The sequence below is a fragment of the Papaver somniferum genome, unplaced genomic scaffold, assembly GCF_003573695.1.
Source record: "Papaver somniferum cultivar HN1 unplaced genomic scaffold, ASM357369v1 unplaced-scaffold_133, whole genome shotgun sequence".
Lineage (NCBI taxonomy): Eukaryota > Viridiplantae > Streptophyta > Magnoliopsida > Ranunculales > Papaveraceae > Papaver > Papaver somniferum.
In genome coordinates this window covers 5,777,028-5,797,147 of record NW_020622492.1, presented here as the reverse complement: position 1 = coordinate 5,797,147, position 20,120 = coordinate 5,777,028, and the positions used below count along the sequence as shown (strand labels likewise).

Below are 20,120 nucleotides of genomic sequence, written 5' to 3'. Positions count from 1 at the left end.
TCTATTTTATCACTTTGTCCATCAGTGTTAGTATTTCTAGGGCTGCACAAGAACCGGTTGGGAGGACCTGGACCGGATTGGAACCGGAAATACCGAACCGGTACCGGATCGGAACCGGTCTAGCCGGTACAGACACCGGTACTGGAAGTTGAGAACCGGTCTAGACCGGTACAGACACCGGTTCTAGGGGGAGTACCGGTAGGAACCGGCCCATATGTACCGTTTAATTTCAGCCGTTAAGATCCTAACTAGTTTTAATCCTATCCGTCCAATATAGATAACCCTAATACTAATCGCTAACTCTGGTAACTCTCTCACTCTCAGTTTTCTTTCTTCTTCGTTTTTTTTCTCTCTGAAGCAGTGAAGCTATGAAGAGCAGCCTCTTCATCTCTGAGTAACTACGGCTACCCTCACCAATCAATCAGGAAATCACCAATTCACGATCATCATCAAGTGATTCAAGTCTTACTAGTTAGTAGCTATCAATCAATCAGGTAATCTTTTCGATTTCCTTTCTGTTTCAACAAAAGGAAACCCTAGGAATTGTAAACGATTTTAAGTAGCTATCGCTTGACTAATCAACTAACCCTAGTGTTTATACTCACGCAGGTTAAGTGGTGACTGCCAAGGATACCAATTTTTTCTTCGTCTATCAGATTCAATCTAAACCTTTTTGTTTCCAAGGTACTTTACAGTCTTTACTTATTCTTGTTCTTCTAATTGAGCAATCTATCTTATGAGATTAACCTTGTTGATGTAAATGATTTAGGGTTTGACATTGATTGAGAGTTTGAGATCAATTTAGGGTTTGAGAATTCAGATTGATTGAGCAATACATGTTAATATGTTATAATGAATACATAGATTGATTGTACTCTGTACTACTGTGTGATAAGTGATAACTGATTAACTGTGATTCTATGAATGGTTTTGCAATTAGTTGTATCTTTCTTGTATGAGTATGTATGACAGTATCACTATGTGTATGTCTCACTGGAGGTATTTCCTAACTTGGATTTGTTGATAATATTGAGTCTGTATACTGTATGTTTGCCAAGTACAATAAGTATTGGGGTGTGTATGAGAATATGTAATGTATGGAAATGAATGGACTGAAAATATTCAATCTGCACAAATTCAACTGTAGTTATGAACTTCTTATGTATTTGCTTGCTATTTGTTTTGAACTGGTTGTAAACTTGTAATACACACAGGTTGAGGTTGTCCTATCCAATCAATGGCCTTATTGGAGGGGAAAGTGCAGATTTGTGGCCTAGGATTGCAACTTGCAAGTGCAGGCTGTGCAGCCATCCATTATTTCTTGTCGACTTGTCGTAGACAGACTTATATGGTAGTGGAAATGTTGTTTTTACTTTTTGGAAAACTGAACTTATGAACTTATCTTGGATTGTTGTTTTGAAGTTATGCAAAATGTTGAACTTAAATATGTATGCAACCTGAACTTATTTTGGATTGTTGAACATTGAACTTATGAAAATGTTGTATTATATTTTCTAATATTTTTCAGGTAAAAAACCCGGTACCGGTCTTGTACCGGACCGGTACCGGAGGACCGGTACAACTCCAGGTACAAGTACAGGTACCGGTCCTCAAAATGAGGTACCGGTCAACACCAAGTACAGGGACCGGTTCCATAAGAGAACCGGACCGTACCGGAGTATGTGCAGCCCTAAGTATTTCTGTCGCTCGCCGCTATGATCATCGTTCAGCAGTTCATCATCTAACGGTCAAAAATTTACCAATCATTTCAACTCACACCATCTCAACATCAAATTCATTTCAATAGGCGGTAGAAACTCTATAAATTAATGTTATTAGGACTACTAAAATTTATTAATTAAGTTAAATATTAATTAACTGATAAATTAATAAATTTTAATTTACATACTAAAGGAGCACCACTGAGGGCAGTTTATTAGATAACTTACAAAACATTGGTGGGTAACCTAGTAACAAGCTGGGCACCAACACTTTTCAGAATAACAACGTCTAACCTATGAAAAAGGGAAACGTCGGTCTTAGAATTGGCACCGTGTCTTGCGAGGAAGTTCCTCAATCACTTCATGAATAGAATCATATGCTCACTAAGTACACCTAGAGTCAAGAACGACAATACACCAAAACCTAGCAACGTGTAGTGCATTTACATATTAATTAATACTTCATTAACTTATAGATAAATTTATTACCTCTAATATATAAATTTATTACCAAATAATTATCTTTTAAATATAATATTAGTTTTTTCAAAAACACCCTAAAATCTCCCACTTTGCTTCATTGTCCAATGTGTATCAATTAAAAACCCAATTTATTCAATCTCCCACTTTATTATGCTGCCTATGTTCAATATATTACTTTATAGACTTTATTATGAGAATCAACACCCGAATCAAGCTATGCAACTCGGAGATTAACTCAGTACAGAGTTCTCTCCATTAATATGATCCAAACCTTCTGCATGTCTAAAATCTAAAGAATTTAGTTACCGTTAAAGAAGTTATTGCTTTCCTGTCAATGTCTAAAGGGACTCTCTTACCCAGAATTACTTTATTTCAATTTAAATCTTAGATTCCCTCTGCTTTTGTTTCTTTTTGCTTAAAATCTTTCATTGTGTCTTCTTCTGTCTCTGTTTATTTGCTTTATGGCTTACAGGTTCTGATTCCGCTTGAGTTTTCTTGTCTTGTTTAAGACCTTGGAGTTGATGTTGTAGACGTTTGCCCCAGTCAAAGATAATTTTCTCGATTCTATGGTAACATTGAAGAATCCGTCTTCTCGATTAAACGTTGCTTTGAAGAGAGTTGCAGGTCCATCCTCTTGTTGTATGAAATTTGTCACAACCTCCATGACAAATCGAAGACGTCTCAATTTGATTCAAACACGTAGAAAGATAAGAATCATGAAATCCTCTATAAATTCAGTTATTCTGTTATTCAACTGCATCATCATCTGTTTGTGCTTTCAAAATCTCCCATATTCGAGATTAGTTATGGCTTCTGAAGATGTTAACAATGTCACCAATCAATTTGATTCCGCTTCAATTGACTCTTTGGAGTATATTAGGCATGTTATCAATGTTGCTCAAATTAACCCAAGCCTATGTCTCCAGAAGAATGGAAGTAGCATCATCAGAAACGTCATCACTCATAACTCTATGAGTAGAGGATTTGCTGAAAAAGAAGCTAGGTTGATGTGGGGAAATAAGATTGGTAACTTTGAACTAAGAAAGAAAAGAAAGAACCTATTCACAGTCACTTTCGAATCTAAGAAAGATTGGAGATGGTTTTTATCAGAAGCACCATGGTGTCTGGATAGTTAATTAAGCCTTGGAACCCAACTCAAAACTATAGAGATATTTCATTTGATAAGCAGCAATTTTGGGTCATCTTCAAAGACTTACCGCATGAATTTCTTAATGTGTATGTGGCTAATGAAATGGGGAAAATTTTAGGTGAAGTCAAAGAACTGGATCCTAACGATGCAAACCCAATGGACTCAAATGATGTTGGAGCTTTGATAGAAATTGATATCTCTAAGTCACTCATCAGAGGAGTTCTAGCTCAGAATGCGGCAGACTGCACCCAATGGATTCCTTTTTACTATCAGAAGCAACCGCATCAACTGTGCCCAACTTGCTTCATCATTGATCACAAAAATGATGAGTGCAGAGACAAAGCTAAGGATATCAGAGATTTATCTCAGATTTTTCAGGTTTCTTGACAAGATTCCTTATGATATGACAAGGAATGAATACTGGAACATTGATGATGCTCCGACCAGAATTTCACCAAAGAAGAATAGCAAGAACAGAAAGTCCAACATGGTGTTATTTGTCAGACCAGAAGATGGACAATACTGCCACTCAGTTTACACTGAGCCTGTTCAAGAATAAGGAAATTCAAATCCTATCTCTCATGGCCAAAAAGGTCAAGGAAGCAGGAGCGGAAACTTCAGAAGATTCAAAAGAACCAGGGAGAATGAAATTTCAAGAGTCAGCTCTAATCAGATGGCTGAAGGATATGAGGAAGGTGAATCCAGCCAGCAGCATATGGATAATGCCTTTCAAGATTTATCTTAAGGTGAAGGAGACTGGGAAAATACATAAGCAACAACCAATGTTCAAATGCAGGACAAGAAAATTCGGTGGTATACTCTCTAAACCATCTTTCTTTAAAATCCCTTTCTCTCTTTTCTCAATTAAGTAAATATTGTCTTATTTTTAATTCCAAAATGAAAATCCTAGCTTGGAACCTTCAAGGCCTAGAAAACAAACTAACTAGAGTTCCTCTAAAAATTGCATATTCAATTATAATCCTGATATTATTTTCCTTTCTGAAACTAAGTCCACTGTGAGAAAAGCTTCTTATCTTCTAAAACAAATGAAATATCCTAATATCTAGTGTAATGAGGATAGAATTAGAGCAGGTGGTCTATATTTATTATGGAAAGATGACTTGGATTTAGAGTTCGTTCATAGCTCTAAATATATGGTGAATATTATCATTAAAAATAATGAAGCTTGATAGGTGTCTAAAACACCTTAATATTTATCTATTGTTTATGCTTTCTTTGCTAAGTTCTCTTGTAAATTATGTATCTTATGTTTGCTTTTGAGTTTTAGGTACTTTGGAGTCATTTGGAACAAAAGAAGAAGAAACAGGGAAAAAGTGTCATTTTATGTGCAATTGCTGTGGGAGACGAACTATTTCTCATTATTTGCTTCTATTTCTTATTTTCTGTCTGAAAAACACGACTGCTTTAGTGATGAAGAGAAATTGGAGAGAAAAAGTGGATCTGAGAAATAAGAGAGAGACGGCTGTTGTTGGCTGTTGTTGGTGGAAGAATTTGAAGAAGAGCAAAAACGTCGTTGCGCAGGCAAGTGCTATTGGGAGTTCACCAGAAATCAAAGAGGCATGCAGACGGTGGCTCGTATCCTAGCTGTGAGTCCCTTGGGCAGTTTTGGTCATTACCTAGACCTGAAATTTAGAGAAATTAGTTCTCACCCAATCATTTCCTCAGCCGCACTTTCATGGTGCTCAGAGACCAGAGGGAAACGAGATCGGGAAGATGATGATGATGGTAAATATAAAGAGTGGGTTTTAGCTGGATTTGAAGCTGAAAGAGTTTGAAGACAAGGAAAGAGGTAGAGAAGTCGATGTTGTTGCCATGGATTCAACAGATTGAAGTGGGTTTGTGTTGGATTTGGTAGAGAATATGAATTACAGGATGTTGGAGATGGATTCAAGCATCAATGAAGGATTAGGGGATATGGGTTGAGGAATAATTGATGTTAGGGTTTGAAACTGAAATGAAAGGGGTTATGCTGACTCACAGAGAAGTACAAAATGGGTATCAATTGCTCTGTGTTTGGCAGAAAAGATGGCTCGAGATCTTAGTTGAGAAACGGTTGGAAGAAGAATTTTCTGTTGAGGAGATGTATATGTTGGCAATGTTGAATCTGTGAAGTAATGGAGGAATCTGATGCAGTGGGAGCTGGTTGTGTCATGACAGGTTTGAGTATGAGGCAGTGAGCTGAGTTGCAGCTGTTGTAGGTGCAGTTCTGGTGAAGGAATTGAGCGGCAGACCAAGAACAATGGGTTCCAGTGATTTTGAGAATGAAGGCATTGATGGAGATGAGTTGAAGCTGCTACAACTGTGGCGGAAGTTAGATTGAAATGCAGGTGATGATTATTGCCAGGAGTTGCAGGGGAATTGCAGGTGCCGATAGCCATGGGTTCTGGTAGCGATGGTTGTATGCGAGACTGCTGGTGGTGATTGAATTATGGACTGGTGGAAGGAAGGAAGAGCTGTTGTTGGTGATGGTAGTTGGTTCAGGTGGTTGGAATTTGCAGGACTTGAAGCAACCTTGTTGCAGATGTTGCAGTGGTGGTGTTGTGTGGTGTTGCTGCCAGTGAGATGATGAAGCTGTGGAAGGAGGACTTGGTTTGGCGATGTGTGAGTTGAAGGCATTTAACAGGCGCAGGGTACTGAAACTGGGAATGACTGAAGCTACAGAATGGGACAGGCGAAATTGCAGCTTTTGAATTGGTGCTTGCTGCCATGGTTTGTATGCATAAAGTGAAGCCTAGGCTTGGTAAATGAACGAGTTTGCAAGGAAAGGTTGATGCAGTTAGAGTCGCAGCTGCAGACTAGTGTTGACGCAGCACGGAATGTGACAGCGCTATGGTGGTGTTCGTGTCTGCAATGAAAATGGGCTAATGGGTTTGTGATGCACAAGGGTTGATTGCACAGGAGATGGAGCTAATGAGGATTCCTGCTATGCAGTTGTTTATAGGTGGTTATTGTGCAAGCAAGAAGCTGCTGGTCAAGGAGGTTAAGCTGGATGTGGTCCTGGTGAAGCTGAGAGATATGGCTGTGACAGAGTAGAGCAGGTGTGAGTCAATGGCTCAAGTTGTGTAAGAAGAAATGTAGTTTTGGGTTCAAGTTGAATATGCTATCAATTTGAGTTATGAAATGGAAATCAGGTCAAGAAGAGAAGATGGTGCTGGCTACAAGAGGTGGAATTACTGGTTGGATTTGTGATGCCAGCTCAGAAGTGGATGCAGTTGCAGTTGGTAGTAAACTAGTAATGAATGGCAGGTAGAGTAAGTGATGAACTGAGTAGAAGGGAAGCTGAAATTGCAGGTGCAGTTTTGTTGTTGCTGCTATGGCGCTGAGACAATGTAGATGGAATCGAAGGTGGGTTGGTCTTGGATTGAAGTTCTGATGCCGAGGAAACGAGGAAATGCAGTGATAACTGAAATTGAAACTGCAGAAATGAAGCAGCGATGGTTGCCGTGGGTTGTCACTGTTGTGGTTAGCAGAAATGTGCTTGGTTGGTAGTGGTTCTGGTGATATGCAGCTACAGGGGAAGATGCAGTTAGAGTGACACTGGAGTTTGCAATGGCCAGGGATAGTCAGAGCTGATATGAACTGAACTGTTGCCACAGAAAGTTGTTGTGCACCTGCAATGAAGAAGCTGCAGGCATGATTGTGATTGAGTTTGTGTGAGCTGAGTTGCAGGAATTGGAGTGTTTACAAGGGTAATGCAGCAGTTGATTGGATTGATATGGCACTGTATAGATGTATGCTAGGAGTGACTACAGGGGAGAACTCATCCTGGAAATATACCAGAATACAAGCAGAATTCTGCCTGAATCGGAGTTAGGCGAGTTGATTCACCGATCCATGCAGCTGACTCAAATGGACTTGGACCTGTTGGGCTTGACTTATGGGTTGTTTCCGGGACTGATTTTGAGCGTGAGCTTGGGTGACCCAGTTTTGGAAGTGGGAGAAATACAACAAGCATATAAAAGGGAGAAACCCACAACTATTCTATTATCTTCTTCTCTACTCTTTGGTTCTAGGGTTTAGAAAGATGAAAGATTTTCTTTTTCTTCTTGTTATGAACTCCATGAACATGAGCTAGATTTTTATTATTGGTTATGGATTAGTTGGATTTCACATAACATAGTTCTTTGATTCAATATATTAGTTTTGTCTCATATTTATCGTTCATGATTCTCTGAAAATATAATTGTATGATTGACGTATTACAACATGATTGATTGTTCGTTTTGTCAAGTTGCAAATTGGTAGAACTTGTAATCACATCTATTGCTAGTTTAGGTTTAATCATCGAGCGATAATCCTTGAACACAAGTAGCATAAATATGGTTATAGATTATAGTGATATATCCTTGTAATCATATGTGAACCATGACCTTTGTTCGAATTTTTTGCGCGATGTATTTCAATTGCATTGAATAGCCTAATTTCTGAAACTTAATGCTCCTAGAAATTGAACTTAATTACCGCAAGGCGTTAGGTTACTCTTTAGGTAGAATTCATATCCGCAACTTTAATGTGTGTTGATGAATTTAGGAAATTTACTGATTATCTTGCTCACTTGATAGTCTAGGGATTTTGATAAAAGTTGAGATTAAATATCAATTCTAGTTATTAAGACAAGAACATGTTTGTGAATGAAAACGATATCCTTGACCAATACTCTCACATATTTGAATTGCTTTGCTTTATTTGTTTTTAGTATAACTTACTTTATTGAAAATCAGAAAAATCCCCCTTGTTGTATATAAGAAACCGAAACATATTAAAAACCTAGTCCTCTCTGTGGGAACGATCCTTTCTTACCCTTGTTATATTATATATTTTTAGTAGTGAGAAAGTAATTTATTTTTGACGCATACGACAGCGATCAAAGCTAACAAGGAGTGGTTCCTAACTTGCCTGTTGTTGATGGTGGTTTTTAGCTTAGGGTTAAAATCGTAAAACCGTACAACTAACATGGCGTCACTACAACCACTAGCGCATTTATTGAATCATTCAACATACCTACGTAAGAATTACCAGGGTACCTTTTTTTTAATATACATGTGTCATGTTCCACGTCAGAACCCTTAGTATTGACCGACATCATCTTCGTACATACCAAACCCTAATTCTCATGCTACCGCGCCAAGGCATGCCAACCATGCCAGCCGCACTACTGTGCCAATGGAAAGCCATGCCAGCCACATCTCCGCGCCAAGGCATGCCAACCATGCCAGCCGCACCACTGTGCCAATGGCAAACCATGCCAGCCGAACCACTGTGCCAATGGAAAACCATGCCAGCCACGTCTACCGCGCCAAGGCATGCCAACCATGCTAGCCGCACCATGCGCCAATGGCATGCCAAACCCTTGGCCCCACCATGCCAATCCAACCGCGCCTTGCCTTGGCCCCAACCATGCTAGCCGCACCATGCGCCAATGGCATGCCAAACCCTTGTCCCCACCATGCCAAGCCAACCGCGCCTTTCCTTGGCCCCAACCATTTTAGCCGCACCATGCGCCAATGGCATGCCAAACCCTTGGCCCCACCATGCCAAGCCAACCGCACCTTTCCTTGGCCCCACCATGCCAAGCTGTCCGTACCAAACCCTTGGCCCTACTATGCCAAGCCATCCGCGACATTGGCCTTGGACCCACCATGCCGGCCTTCCCTATGCGGTTACCAAAACGAAGGCGTGCGACGATCAACGACCACCCTTCCATCCTAGATGCAAATCCTAGCTATCCAAGGTCGCCAAATAATGCATGGTAACCTTTGGCCCAAAACCCTAGTTTTGACCACGCCAAACTGCGCCAAGGCATGCCATGCCACATGTGCCAATGGCATGCCAACCACCTTGCCGTGCCATACCATGCCGGCCTTCCCCATGCGGTTACCAAAACGAAGGTGTGCGACGATCAACGACCACCCTTCCGTCCTAGATGCAAATCCTAGCCGTCCAAGGTCGCCAAACAACGCATGGTAACCTTTGGCCCAAAATCCTAGTTTTGGCCACGCCAAGGCATGCCATGCCACATGTGCCAATGGCATGCCAACCACCTTGCTGCGCCACACCATGCCGGCCTTTCCTATGCGGCTACCAAAACGGAGGTGTGCGACGATCAACGACCATCCTTCCATCCTAGATGCAAATCCTAGCCGTACAAGGTCGCCAAATAACGCATGGTACCCTTGGCCCAAAACCCTAGTTTTGGCCACGCCAAACCGCGTCAAGGCATGCCATGCCACATGTGCCAATGGCATGCCAACCACCTTGCCGCGCCATACCATGTCGTCCTTCCCTATACGGCTACCAAAACGAAGGCGTGCGACGATCAACGTCCGCCCTTCCATCCTAGATGCAAATCCTAGCCGTCCAAGGTCGCCAAAGAATGCATGGTAACCTTTAGCCCAAAAGCCTAGTTTTGGCCATGCCAAACCGCGCCAAGGCATGCCATGCCACATGTGCCAATGACATGCCAACCACCTTGGCGCGCCATACCATGCCGGCCTTCCCCATGCAGGTACCAAAACGAAGGCGTGCGACGATCAACGAACACCCTTTCATCCTAGATGCAAATCCTAGCCGTCCTAGGTCTCCAAACAACGCATGGAAACCTTTGGCCTAAAACCCTAGTTTTGGCCACGCCAAACCGCGCCAAGGCAAGCCATGCCACATGTTCCAATGGCATGCCAACCACCTTGTCGCGCCATACCATGTCGTCCTTCCCTATACGGCTACCAAAACGAAGGCGTGCGACGATCAACGACCACTTTTTCATCTAAGATGCAGATCTTATCTTTGCGCCTAAACAAATCCAAAACCCTAACTTTTGGCCGCTTCTAAACTGGGACATATTAAAGCCATACTGATCATACTTTCATGCCACTGGATACCAAACGAAAGGTTGCAATAATCAACGACTACCTTCCTCTTAAGATGCAAAATCTCGACCGTTGAAGGTCACCACCGAGCCGACAAGTCTCCCAAGATCAACTTGCCAGACAACAACAACATGCTACATGTTTTCCACGAAACACTCGAGACATCAACACATGTCACAAACTGGGGGATGCTCATTGGGTATTGGTTTGGCGGTTTACAGCGTGCGGCGCACACTACGCTCGTTATTAGAAAGTGTCATAAGGATGAGGCGGTTAGTAAATACAGGGAGTAATGGTGAAACGCTTTCTTTTATTAAACATCAATTCCAAGCGTTACCGTTTACCACCTCCTCCCATTTACTCACCCGTTTTCCATTTCTTAATGAGACCAGAGTACGTTTCACTTTGACTTGTATAAATATGCATTACTTATTTCCACCGAATAACAAGTTATGGTTAGGAGCATACAACACTCAGAAAACGTTTGCTAGATTTCCTTTCTGTTAGCTTCCCACTTACTGATACAAGTCACAAAACAACTACTCTTCCAGAATCAACTATTCTGGTCTCAACACTCTCTTCGCTTTCCTCCCCAAAACCAACCCTTCTCCTCCTCTTTGTGACCGAAGCAAGTCTGGAATTGGCCATTTCTTAGTTTAGGACGGATTTGTGCAGATTGATCTCTCGAATCTAAAGTACTCCCTTGCAGTACATTGTTTAGGTTTTATACTTGAATCTCACCCACACGCCCGAAATTACCGAAATCAGCAGAAACCGTTTTCACCCTCAAATAATTGGCGACCACAGTGGGAGATTGATATTTCGGTTATAATGTCAATTTTTGACCATCTATCTCATGCTTCGACCCAGACATAGAGGCGGTAGAAGCAGGCGATCCGCTCAGGGATCGACGACTCAGTTACCAGACGACCCGATTATCAGTCTTGACACGACGAGGGATGACTGGGGACTTCCTAGAGGTGAAAAGAGAACGATCCAACCAGGGATCGACAACTCGATTATCATATGAGACGACTGGGGACTTTCCACAATCACGGCGGTGCCTCCCGTAAAACTCGGTCTTACACCCGGAAGATTCTCTTTTCATCAGGAGACCTGAAAAACAGAGTAAGTCTTACCTAGAAAAAATACATGGTTCGCTATTTCAAGTTTTCAAGGGAATGATAAAACCGATAGCCATGTTATGTTTCACCCCATGTCATCTACCGACACGCAACGCTCACGGTTCCGTGGTTTTCCAAGGATGTTTGCGTTACTTGCAATCGTAACCAAGACAACATCATTCCCAAAACAATCCATTCCAAAAGAATAATCCAAAACCCTCAAGGTAACATTTGTCTATCAACCCAAAAATCCAGGAAATCAAAACCATAGACTAGGCGGTTCATTTGCCTTTCAAAAAGAAAAACAAACCTAAAAATAAGAAGTTCAAAAGACCGAAATACATTCAAGGAAAGTTTTTCAACAATGGATTTCTCTTCTTAGAAAGAGCCTCCTTCGTGCTTTGGAGAGCTGCCCTCTTCAACTTCAGCTTCGTGGACAATTTTTCGACTTCCGCTTCCTGCTTCTTCACCATATCCGCAGAAGGACCTTCAACTGTTTCGACCAGCAACTTTTCAACCTCAGAGAAACCGTCAATGAACCAAGGAACATTTAACTCGAATTTTACACACATGTCAAGATGGAACCTCCAACTCGAGTTACATCCTCAGAAACAGTATTACCGGTCACGTTGCACATGTCGTCAATCGAAGGCAAAGCTTCCTCCACACGCTTAACCAACGCAAATCGACTAGTAACCTTCTTGTTCGTGGCTATATGTCCGTAGCTTTCCCATATCTTGGTGTATAGCGCCGCATGTTTGGCTGGCACGCTAAATCCCCCGATTACCACATGATCCGGATAAGGAACCAGGTATGGAGGGTTGAAGTGGCGCCCACGTCTACATCAGAAACGGAAAGGGATTCCTAACGACAATTGCACCTGCGTCCACTGGAGTACTCTCCATTATCTGAGTCACAATGACGTTTTCATCTCGTTCAACATTCATTTCAAGGTCGCACGGTGGGGCTGCCATAATTAGAGACAAAGCTGTATCACCACCAGTCTCCGTCTCAGGGACATCTTCAGAAACGGTTTCCCCCTATGACATCACGGATTAGATATTTTCCAAAAAGAAAAAAAAACATGCGGGAGACTCACTGATTCGCTTTCAGACTGGCTAGAGGAAGATTCAGCACTGCTGTCGGAAGAACTACTCTCGCCATCACTGAACTCTGAGCTTTCATCCTTCTCGGGTTCCCCATCGCCGCGGATAGGCTCAGCACCACCACCCTCCGTCTCGAGAAGCGATGTTTTCTGACTACTTGCAAGTTTGGTAAAGGCGTTCACGTTGCTGAGACCCTAGGCAAGATACAAAGACGGATACTCAGGAAAGAAACAAGGATATACACGATCCAACTAAAGTCAAGAGGAAAATCACACGTACCTGCGTATTGAAAGAACTGAAAGTCGGTAGGGATGTCGAAACTAACTGGGAACCATCTGCACGGATTTTAGATCTTCGCTCCTTCACTTGGGGACTATCACCATTCGGGAAAACGGATTTTCGCTTGGGCGAAGAAGGATCCCTCAGCAGTGGATGCTCCGCTAAAATCGCAGGAGAAGGCTTACCGCGACGGTTTTCTACCACATCATTCACGAATCCATGGAAAATGAGAAACTCATCCTGCCAAAATATGTTATATTTGGAGGTTGTTGATGGATTTTGTTCCGCAAGAAGGAAAGGGAGAATTTTACCCGACACAAGAACAGTAGCATCGAGAACAGTTGGCAACGAGACTTCTGGAACAACCGGCTGACGAACAAGTGGGACACCTTGGTCAAAACCCATATGCCGAGCCGCCCTATCGGTATTTTAAGAGACTTCTTTACAAGATCCTCGAAAGAAAGACGGCACATAACCGAGGGTGCAGCTTCGCATGAACACCATCTCTCCAACACTCATATCCTCTTTATCAGAAGAAAAAGACATGCTCGGAGCAGGAGCAAAGGTACTGATTTGAGTTATGGACGCATGCACCGGAGCCCACGGACGAAAATTTACCGTGTGCGAGTTGTCAAGGAATCCAACCAGGTTCGAACCAATCTTTGGGCGCCTATTCGACCAGCGCAGTATCCTAGAGCCACCCCAAGACTCGGGAAGTGCGGCCAACGGTTTTGGAGCATACCTTTCGAAGTGCTCCCACAGCCACGCTTGGAGAAAGGCGACATGAATGTAAGGATCCACTTTCGTGTAACCATTTGAAACGCACATGTCCGCGACCAGCTAATCCAAGTGTGTGTACAGAGAACCAAGAAACAATCCGCCAATAGGGAGAACGACACATTTTGCCAATTTTATGGCAAACTTGATAAGTTCCTGTCTTATCTCCTTCTTACCCGAGTCGTCATCGAAAATATCTATGGATAACCAAAGAGCCAAGAACGCCGCGACATGAAGCGTATTATTCTTCTGATTCGGCTCCAACCCATCGGGAAACCACTGAGACATCCACCAGCCATAGAAGCACCTCGTCTCGTTTTCTTTCCGAACGAATCCTTTTGATTTCGCAACCAGAGCGGCACACATTTATTCTTCATCTGCAGACAATATGACATCGAGGTTTCGTATTACAGAAAGGTTCAACAACATGACCACGCTCTCTAAGGAGATAGTCATTTTACCCCACCTGCATATGGCCGTGTGAGTATCTGGACACCATCTGGAAATAAAAGCAACCAAGCCTGGAATATCTTTCCTAATTTGAAGCACTGCGGAAGCCGCGACAGCATCAATGATCCGTGCCTTGGTCAAACTGGCTTTTACACATTCCTGGCTCATCATGAATCTCATCCATTTCTCAAAGGGACGCAACGGACTCACAGAGATTTTAAAGTCGATAGGAGAAGCATGATACTCTTTCCTCTGAAGAAAAAACCTTATTACACCTCATGGCCGAACCGACCGGGTCTCTCCTTCACTTTCCGGACCAGTCAGAAGAATCGACACATACTTGGGATGATTTCTTCTAATCGTGGCGGATGTTGTAAAGAACTCATCATCTATGTTTGGCTTGGAATTTTCAACATCTTTCGGTACGGCAGAACTTTTATCAAATGACATCCTAATGAAAATTCTCTCACGCTACTTCCACCTTCGAAATAACTACAACGGAAAAATACGAAGAGAAATTATTACGGAAAGTGCATGGAAATTATTTTATCAGACACAGGAGATCCATCCTGGGCGCAAGCCAATTTGTTTCAAAGTCATAATGCACATAGGAAAAGAAATGGGGACTAACATACCCTGCATCACCTCCTCATGCCAAGATCGTACCCTGCAGCGGGAAATTTGCGCCCGACCGAGGAGGCGCGCCCCACCACGGGAACCATACACACGGTCACACCAGGAAAAAGAAGTAAACCCTAGAAGCTAGGTTTTCGCGGGAAGGGAATGACAATTACCAGCTCATGCATGCCTACTTTGCACGGTAATTGAGACATCCAACATCACTACGGTATTCACGCCTAAATGTTACTACAAGTTCATGCAAAGCATACCTACGGCTAGGATTCATACCAACGCAGAAGGACAACATTTCTACAAGTTCACGAAAAGGTCACCCACATCTAGGGTTTGCACTAACACAAGCAAAAAAACAAAACAGAAAAAAGCAAGTTAAAGAGGAAGTGTTGGAAGACATACCTGGGATTCGCTCGTCCGCTTTACTATTACCACACGGCCAGAATAAAAAATATATATAGGTGTAAATTAAAAGGAGAGACCAACCCTCTTTTTATAAGCGTGATACTTGGGGGTTTGAATAAGGAAACGACTTCCTATTTGAGTCAAGTAAGGAAAAGAGGCAACCGGGCCTGCGAAGACCAATCACCATGCCAAGACCGTCTGCGCCATTGCCTTGGCCCCACCATGCCAGGACGTTCGCCATGCTTGCCTCACCAGGACCGCACCATGCCTTGGCCCCACACGCCAAGCCTTCCGTCATGCTTGCCTCGCAAGGACCGCGCTATGCCTTGGCCCCACATGCCAAGCCCTCCACATACTTTGCCCCACCAAAATGCGTCATTGCCCTGGCCCCACCATGCCAAGTCGTCCGCGCCATGACTTGTCGCACCAACACCGACAACTCGCCAAGCCAGTGTCATGATGTTCCCTAACCCAGCCAAGGTGATGCATAGCCAGACTAAGCCGACGATCTTCATCTCACTATTTCACGGTCTACACCACGAATAGAATCTACGCAAGGCCTCCAAACACGAGGATCATAGACTCTCCTTACCTCTCGAAAAAGGTTAGTCGGACCTTCCTGACCATCTTTCCACGACTTGTCGTTTCGATTTTTGTCCTTGCCCGTCACCATCTTATGCTTATCTCGCAACAATGCTCCTGTTCCGAGCTAAGCAGGGGACTTAATGTTGATGGTGGTTTTTAGCTTAGGGATAAAATCGTAAAACCTTACAACTGGCATGACATCACTACAACCACTAGCGCATTTATTAAATCATTCAACATACCTACGTAAGAATTACCAGGGTACCTTTTTTTTATATACATGTGTCATGTTCCACGGCAGAACCCTTAGTATTGACCGACATCATCTTCGTACATACCAAACCCTAATTCTCATGCTACCACGCCAAGCCATGCCAACCATGCCAGCCGCACCACTGTGCCAATGGAAAACCATGCCAGCCACATCTCCACGCCAAGGCATACCAACCATGCCAGCCGCACCACTGTGTCAATGGAAAACCATGCCAGCCGCATCAATGTGCCAATGGAAAACCATGCCAGCCACATCTCTGCGCCAAGGCATGCCAACCATGCCAGTCGCACCACTGTGCCAATGGCAGCCACATCTCCGCGCCAAGGCATGCCAACGACATCTCTGCGCCAAGGCATGCCAACCATGCCAGCCGCACCACTGTGCCAATGGCAAACCATGCCAGCCACGTCTACCGCGCCAAGGAATGCCAACCATGCTAGCCGCACCATGCGCCAAAGGCATGCCAAACCCTTGGCCCCACCATGCCAAGCCAACCGCGCCTTGCTTTGGCCCCAACCATGCTAGCCGCACCATGCGCCAATGGCATGCAAACCCTTGGCCCCACCATGCCAATCCAAGCGCGCCTTGCCTTGGCCCCAACCATGTCAGCCGCACCATGCGCCAATAGTATGCCAAACCCTTGGCCCCACCATGCCAAGCCAACCGCACCTTGCCTTGGCCCCAACCATGCTATCCGCACCATGCGCCAATGGCATGCCAAACTCTTGGCCCCACCATGCCAAGCCAACCACGCCTTGTCTTGGCCCCAACCATGCTAGCCTCACCATGCGCCAATGGCATGACAAACCCTTGGCCCCACCATGCCAAGCCAACCGCACCTTGCCTTGGCCCCACCATGCCAAGTCGTCCGTACCAAACCCTTGGCCCCACTATGCCAAGACATCCGCGCCATTGGCCCCACCATGCCGGCCTTCCCTATGCGGCTACCAAAACGAAGGCGTGCGACGATCAACGACCACCCTTCCATCCTAGATGCAAATACTAGCCGTCCAAGGTCGCCAAACAACGCATGGTAACCTTTGTCCCAAAACTCTATTTTTGGCCACGCAAAACCGCGCCAAGGCATGCCATGCCAACCACCTTGCCGCGCCATATTATGTCATCCTTCCCCATGCGGCTACAAAAACGAAGGCGTGCGACGATCAACGGACACCCTTCCATCCTGGATGCAAATCCTATCCGTCCAAGGTCGCCAAAAAACGCATGGTAACCTTTGGCCCAAAACCCTAGTTTTGGCCACGCCAAACTGCGCCAAGGCATGCCATACCACATGTGCCAATGACATGCCAACCACCTTGCCGCGCCACACCATGCCGGCCTTCCCTATGCGGCTACCAGAACGAAGGCGTGCGGCGATCAACGACCACCCTTCCATCCTAGATGCAAATCCTAGCCGTCCAAGGTCGCCAAACAACGCATGGTAACCTTTGGCCCAAAACCCTATTTTTGGCCACGCCAAACCGCGCTAAGGCATGCCATGCCAACCACCTTGCCGCGCCATACCATGCCGGTCTTCCCCATGCGGCTGCCAAAACGAAGGCGTGCGACGATCAACGGCCACCCTTCCATCCTGGATGCAAATCCTAGCCGTCCAAGGTCGCCAAACAACTCATGGTAACCTTTGGCCCAAAATCGTAGTTTTGGCCACGCCAAACCGCGCCAAGGCATGCCATGCCACATGTGCCAATGGCATGCCAATCACCTTGCCGCGCCACACCATGCCACCCTTCCCTATGCGGCTACCAGAACGAAGGCGTGCGACCATCAACGACCACCCTTCCATCCTAGATGCAAATCCTAGCCGTCCAAGGTCGCCAAACAACGCATGGTAACCTTTGGCCCAAAACCCTAGTTTTGGCCACGCCAAACCGCGCCAAGACATGCCATGCCACATGTGCCAATGGAATGCTAACCACCTTGTCGTGCCATACCATGCCGACCTTCTCTATGTGGCTACCAAAACCAAGGCGTGCGACGATCAACGGACACCCTTCCATCCTAGATGCAAATCCTAGCCATCCAAGGTCTCCAAACAACGCATGGTAACCTTTGGCCCAAAACCCTAGTTTTGGCCATGCCAAACCGCGCCAACGCATTCCATGCCACATGTGCCAATGGAATGCCAACCACCTTGTCGCGCCATACCATGTCGTCCTTCCCCATGCGGCTACCAAAATGAAGGCGTGCGACGATCAACGACCACCCTTCCATCCTAGATGCAAATCCTTGCCGTCCAAGGTCGCCAAACAACGCATGGTAACCTTTGTCCCAAAACCCTGGTTTTGGCCACGCCAAACCGCACCAAGGCATGCCATGCCACATGTGCGAATGACATGCCAACCACCTTGTCGCGCCATACCATGCCGTCCTTCCCTATGCGTCTACCAAAACGAACGCCTGCAACAATCAACAGACACTTTTTCATCTAAGATGCAGATATTAGCCGTCCAAGGTTACCAGCTAACGCATGGAAACCTTTGGCCCTAGTTTGGTCGCGCCTAAACAAAACCGAAACCCTAACTTTTGGCCGCGCCTAAACTGGGACATATTAAATCCACACTGGTCATACTTTCATGCCACTGGCTACCAAGTGAAAGGTTGCAATAATCAACGGCTACGTTCCTCTTAAGATGCAAAATCTCGACCGTTGAAGGTCACCACCGAGCCGGCAAGTCTCCCAAGCTCAACTTTCCATACAACAACAACATGCTACATGTTTTCCATGAAAATATTGGAGACATCAAAACATGTCACAAACTGGGGGATGCTCATTGGGTATTGGTTTGGCGGTTTACAGCGTGCGTCGTACACTACGCTCGTTATTAGAAAGTTTCATAAGGATGAGGCGGTTAGTAAATACAGGGAGTAATGGTGAAACTCTTTCTTTTATGGAACATCAATTCCAAGCGTTACCGGTTAACACCTCCTCCCATTTACTCAACCGTTTTCCATTTCTTAATGAGACCAGAGTACATTTCACTTCGACTTGTATAAATAGGCATTACCTATTTCCACCTAACAACAAGTTCTGGTCAGGAGCATACAACACTCAGAAAACGTTTGCTAGCTTTCCCATCTGTTACCTTCCCACTTTGTGATACAAGTCACAAAACAACTACTCTTCCAGAATCAACTATTCTGGTCTCAACACTCTCTTCGCTTCCCTTCCCAAAACCAACCCTTCTCCTCCTCTTTGTGACCGAAACAAGTCTGGAACGGCCATTTTTTGTTTTATGCCGGATGTGTACAGATTGATCTCTCGAATCTAAAGTACTCCCTTGCAGTACATTGTTTAGGGTTTAGACTCGTTTCTCACCCACACGTCCGAAATTACCGAAATCAGCAGAAACCGTTTTCACCCTCAAACACCTGTATAGTTCTTCTTATGTTAATGATAGACAGGTTCAATGGAGCTTCATTCAAGAGATGGAAAAAATATGAACATGCCATGGGTCATAATTGGAGATTTTAACTCTACATTGTATAACTATGAAAGACAAAGTTACTCAACCAACCCAACTCAATCTCACCCAATAGTTTTCAATACTGTAACCTTCTTAGGCCTCATTTATATCCCCTTTACAGGGTATCGTTTTACATGGTCAAACCACAGAGATCAAGTAAATCAAGTGAACAAGACTGGACAGAGCCTTATGTTTCCCCTCATGGATGCACCTACTCCCAAATGCCATTCTAAAAAATATTATCCCCTCTGGTTCAGACCATGCTCCAATTCTTTTAATCACTAATCCACACTCAGAAAGCCTAAGAAAACCATATAGATTCTATGAACATTGGCTGTTAAACAAAACATGTAAAGAAGAAATCAAAAGAAGCTGGAGATGCAACTCACAAGGAACTGAAGCCTACAAGTTCACAAGAAAAGTCAGAGCTACCAAAAAAGGCCTCAAGGAATGGAGAATAAAGGAATATGGAGATACAGATAGAAGAATAAAAGAAACTCAAGACCAAATCCAAAACTGTTTAAACCAGCAGATGATAGACACTCAAGAGCATCAAAAATTACAACACCAACTAAAGAACCTGTATGAAGTCAAGAACATAACTGCAAACCATATAGGAACTCTAAAGTGTTTCGTGCTCAAGCCAATTACAGAAGAAGATGTAACCAAAGATGCTCTGAAAAACAAGCATGGGGAATGGAAAGATACAAGGAAAGAGATAGCTGCAATTCTCAAGGAACACTTCCAGGAAATAGCCACAT

The 20,120-nt window shown here is 44.3% G+C and overlaps 1 long non-coding RNA gene across 1 annotated transcript; it reads left to right on the top strand.

Moving 5' to 3' along the window:
• Positions 1-212: 212 nt before the first annotated feature.
• Positions 213-1,518, top strand: LOC113333734. The gene is made up of 3 exons (XR_003352283.1): positions 213-494; positions 610-684; positions 1,215-1,518. It is a non-coding gene; the product is annotated as an uncharacterized LOC113333734 (long non-coding RNA).
• Positions 1,519-20,120: the final 18,602 nt, after the last annotated feature.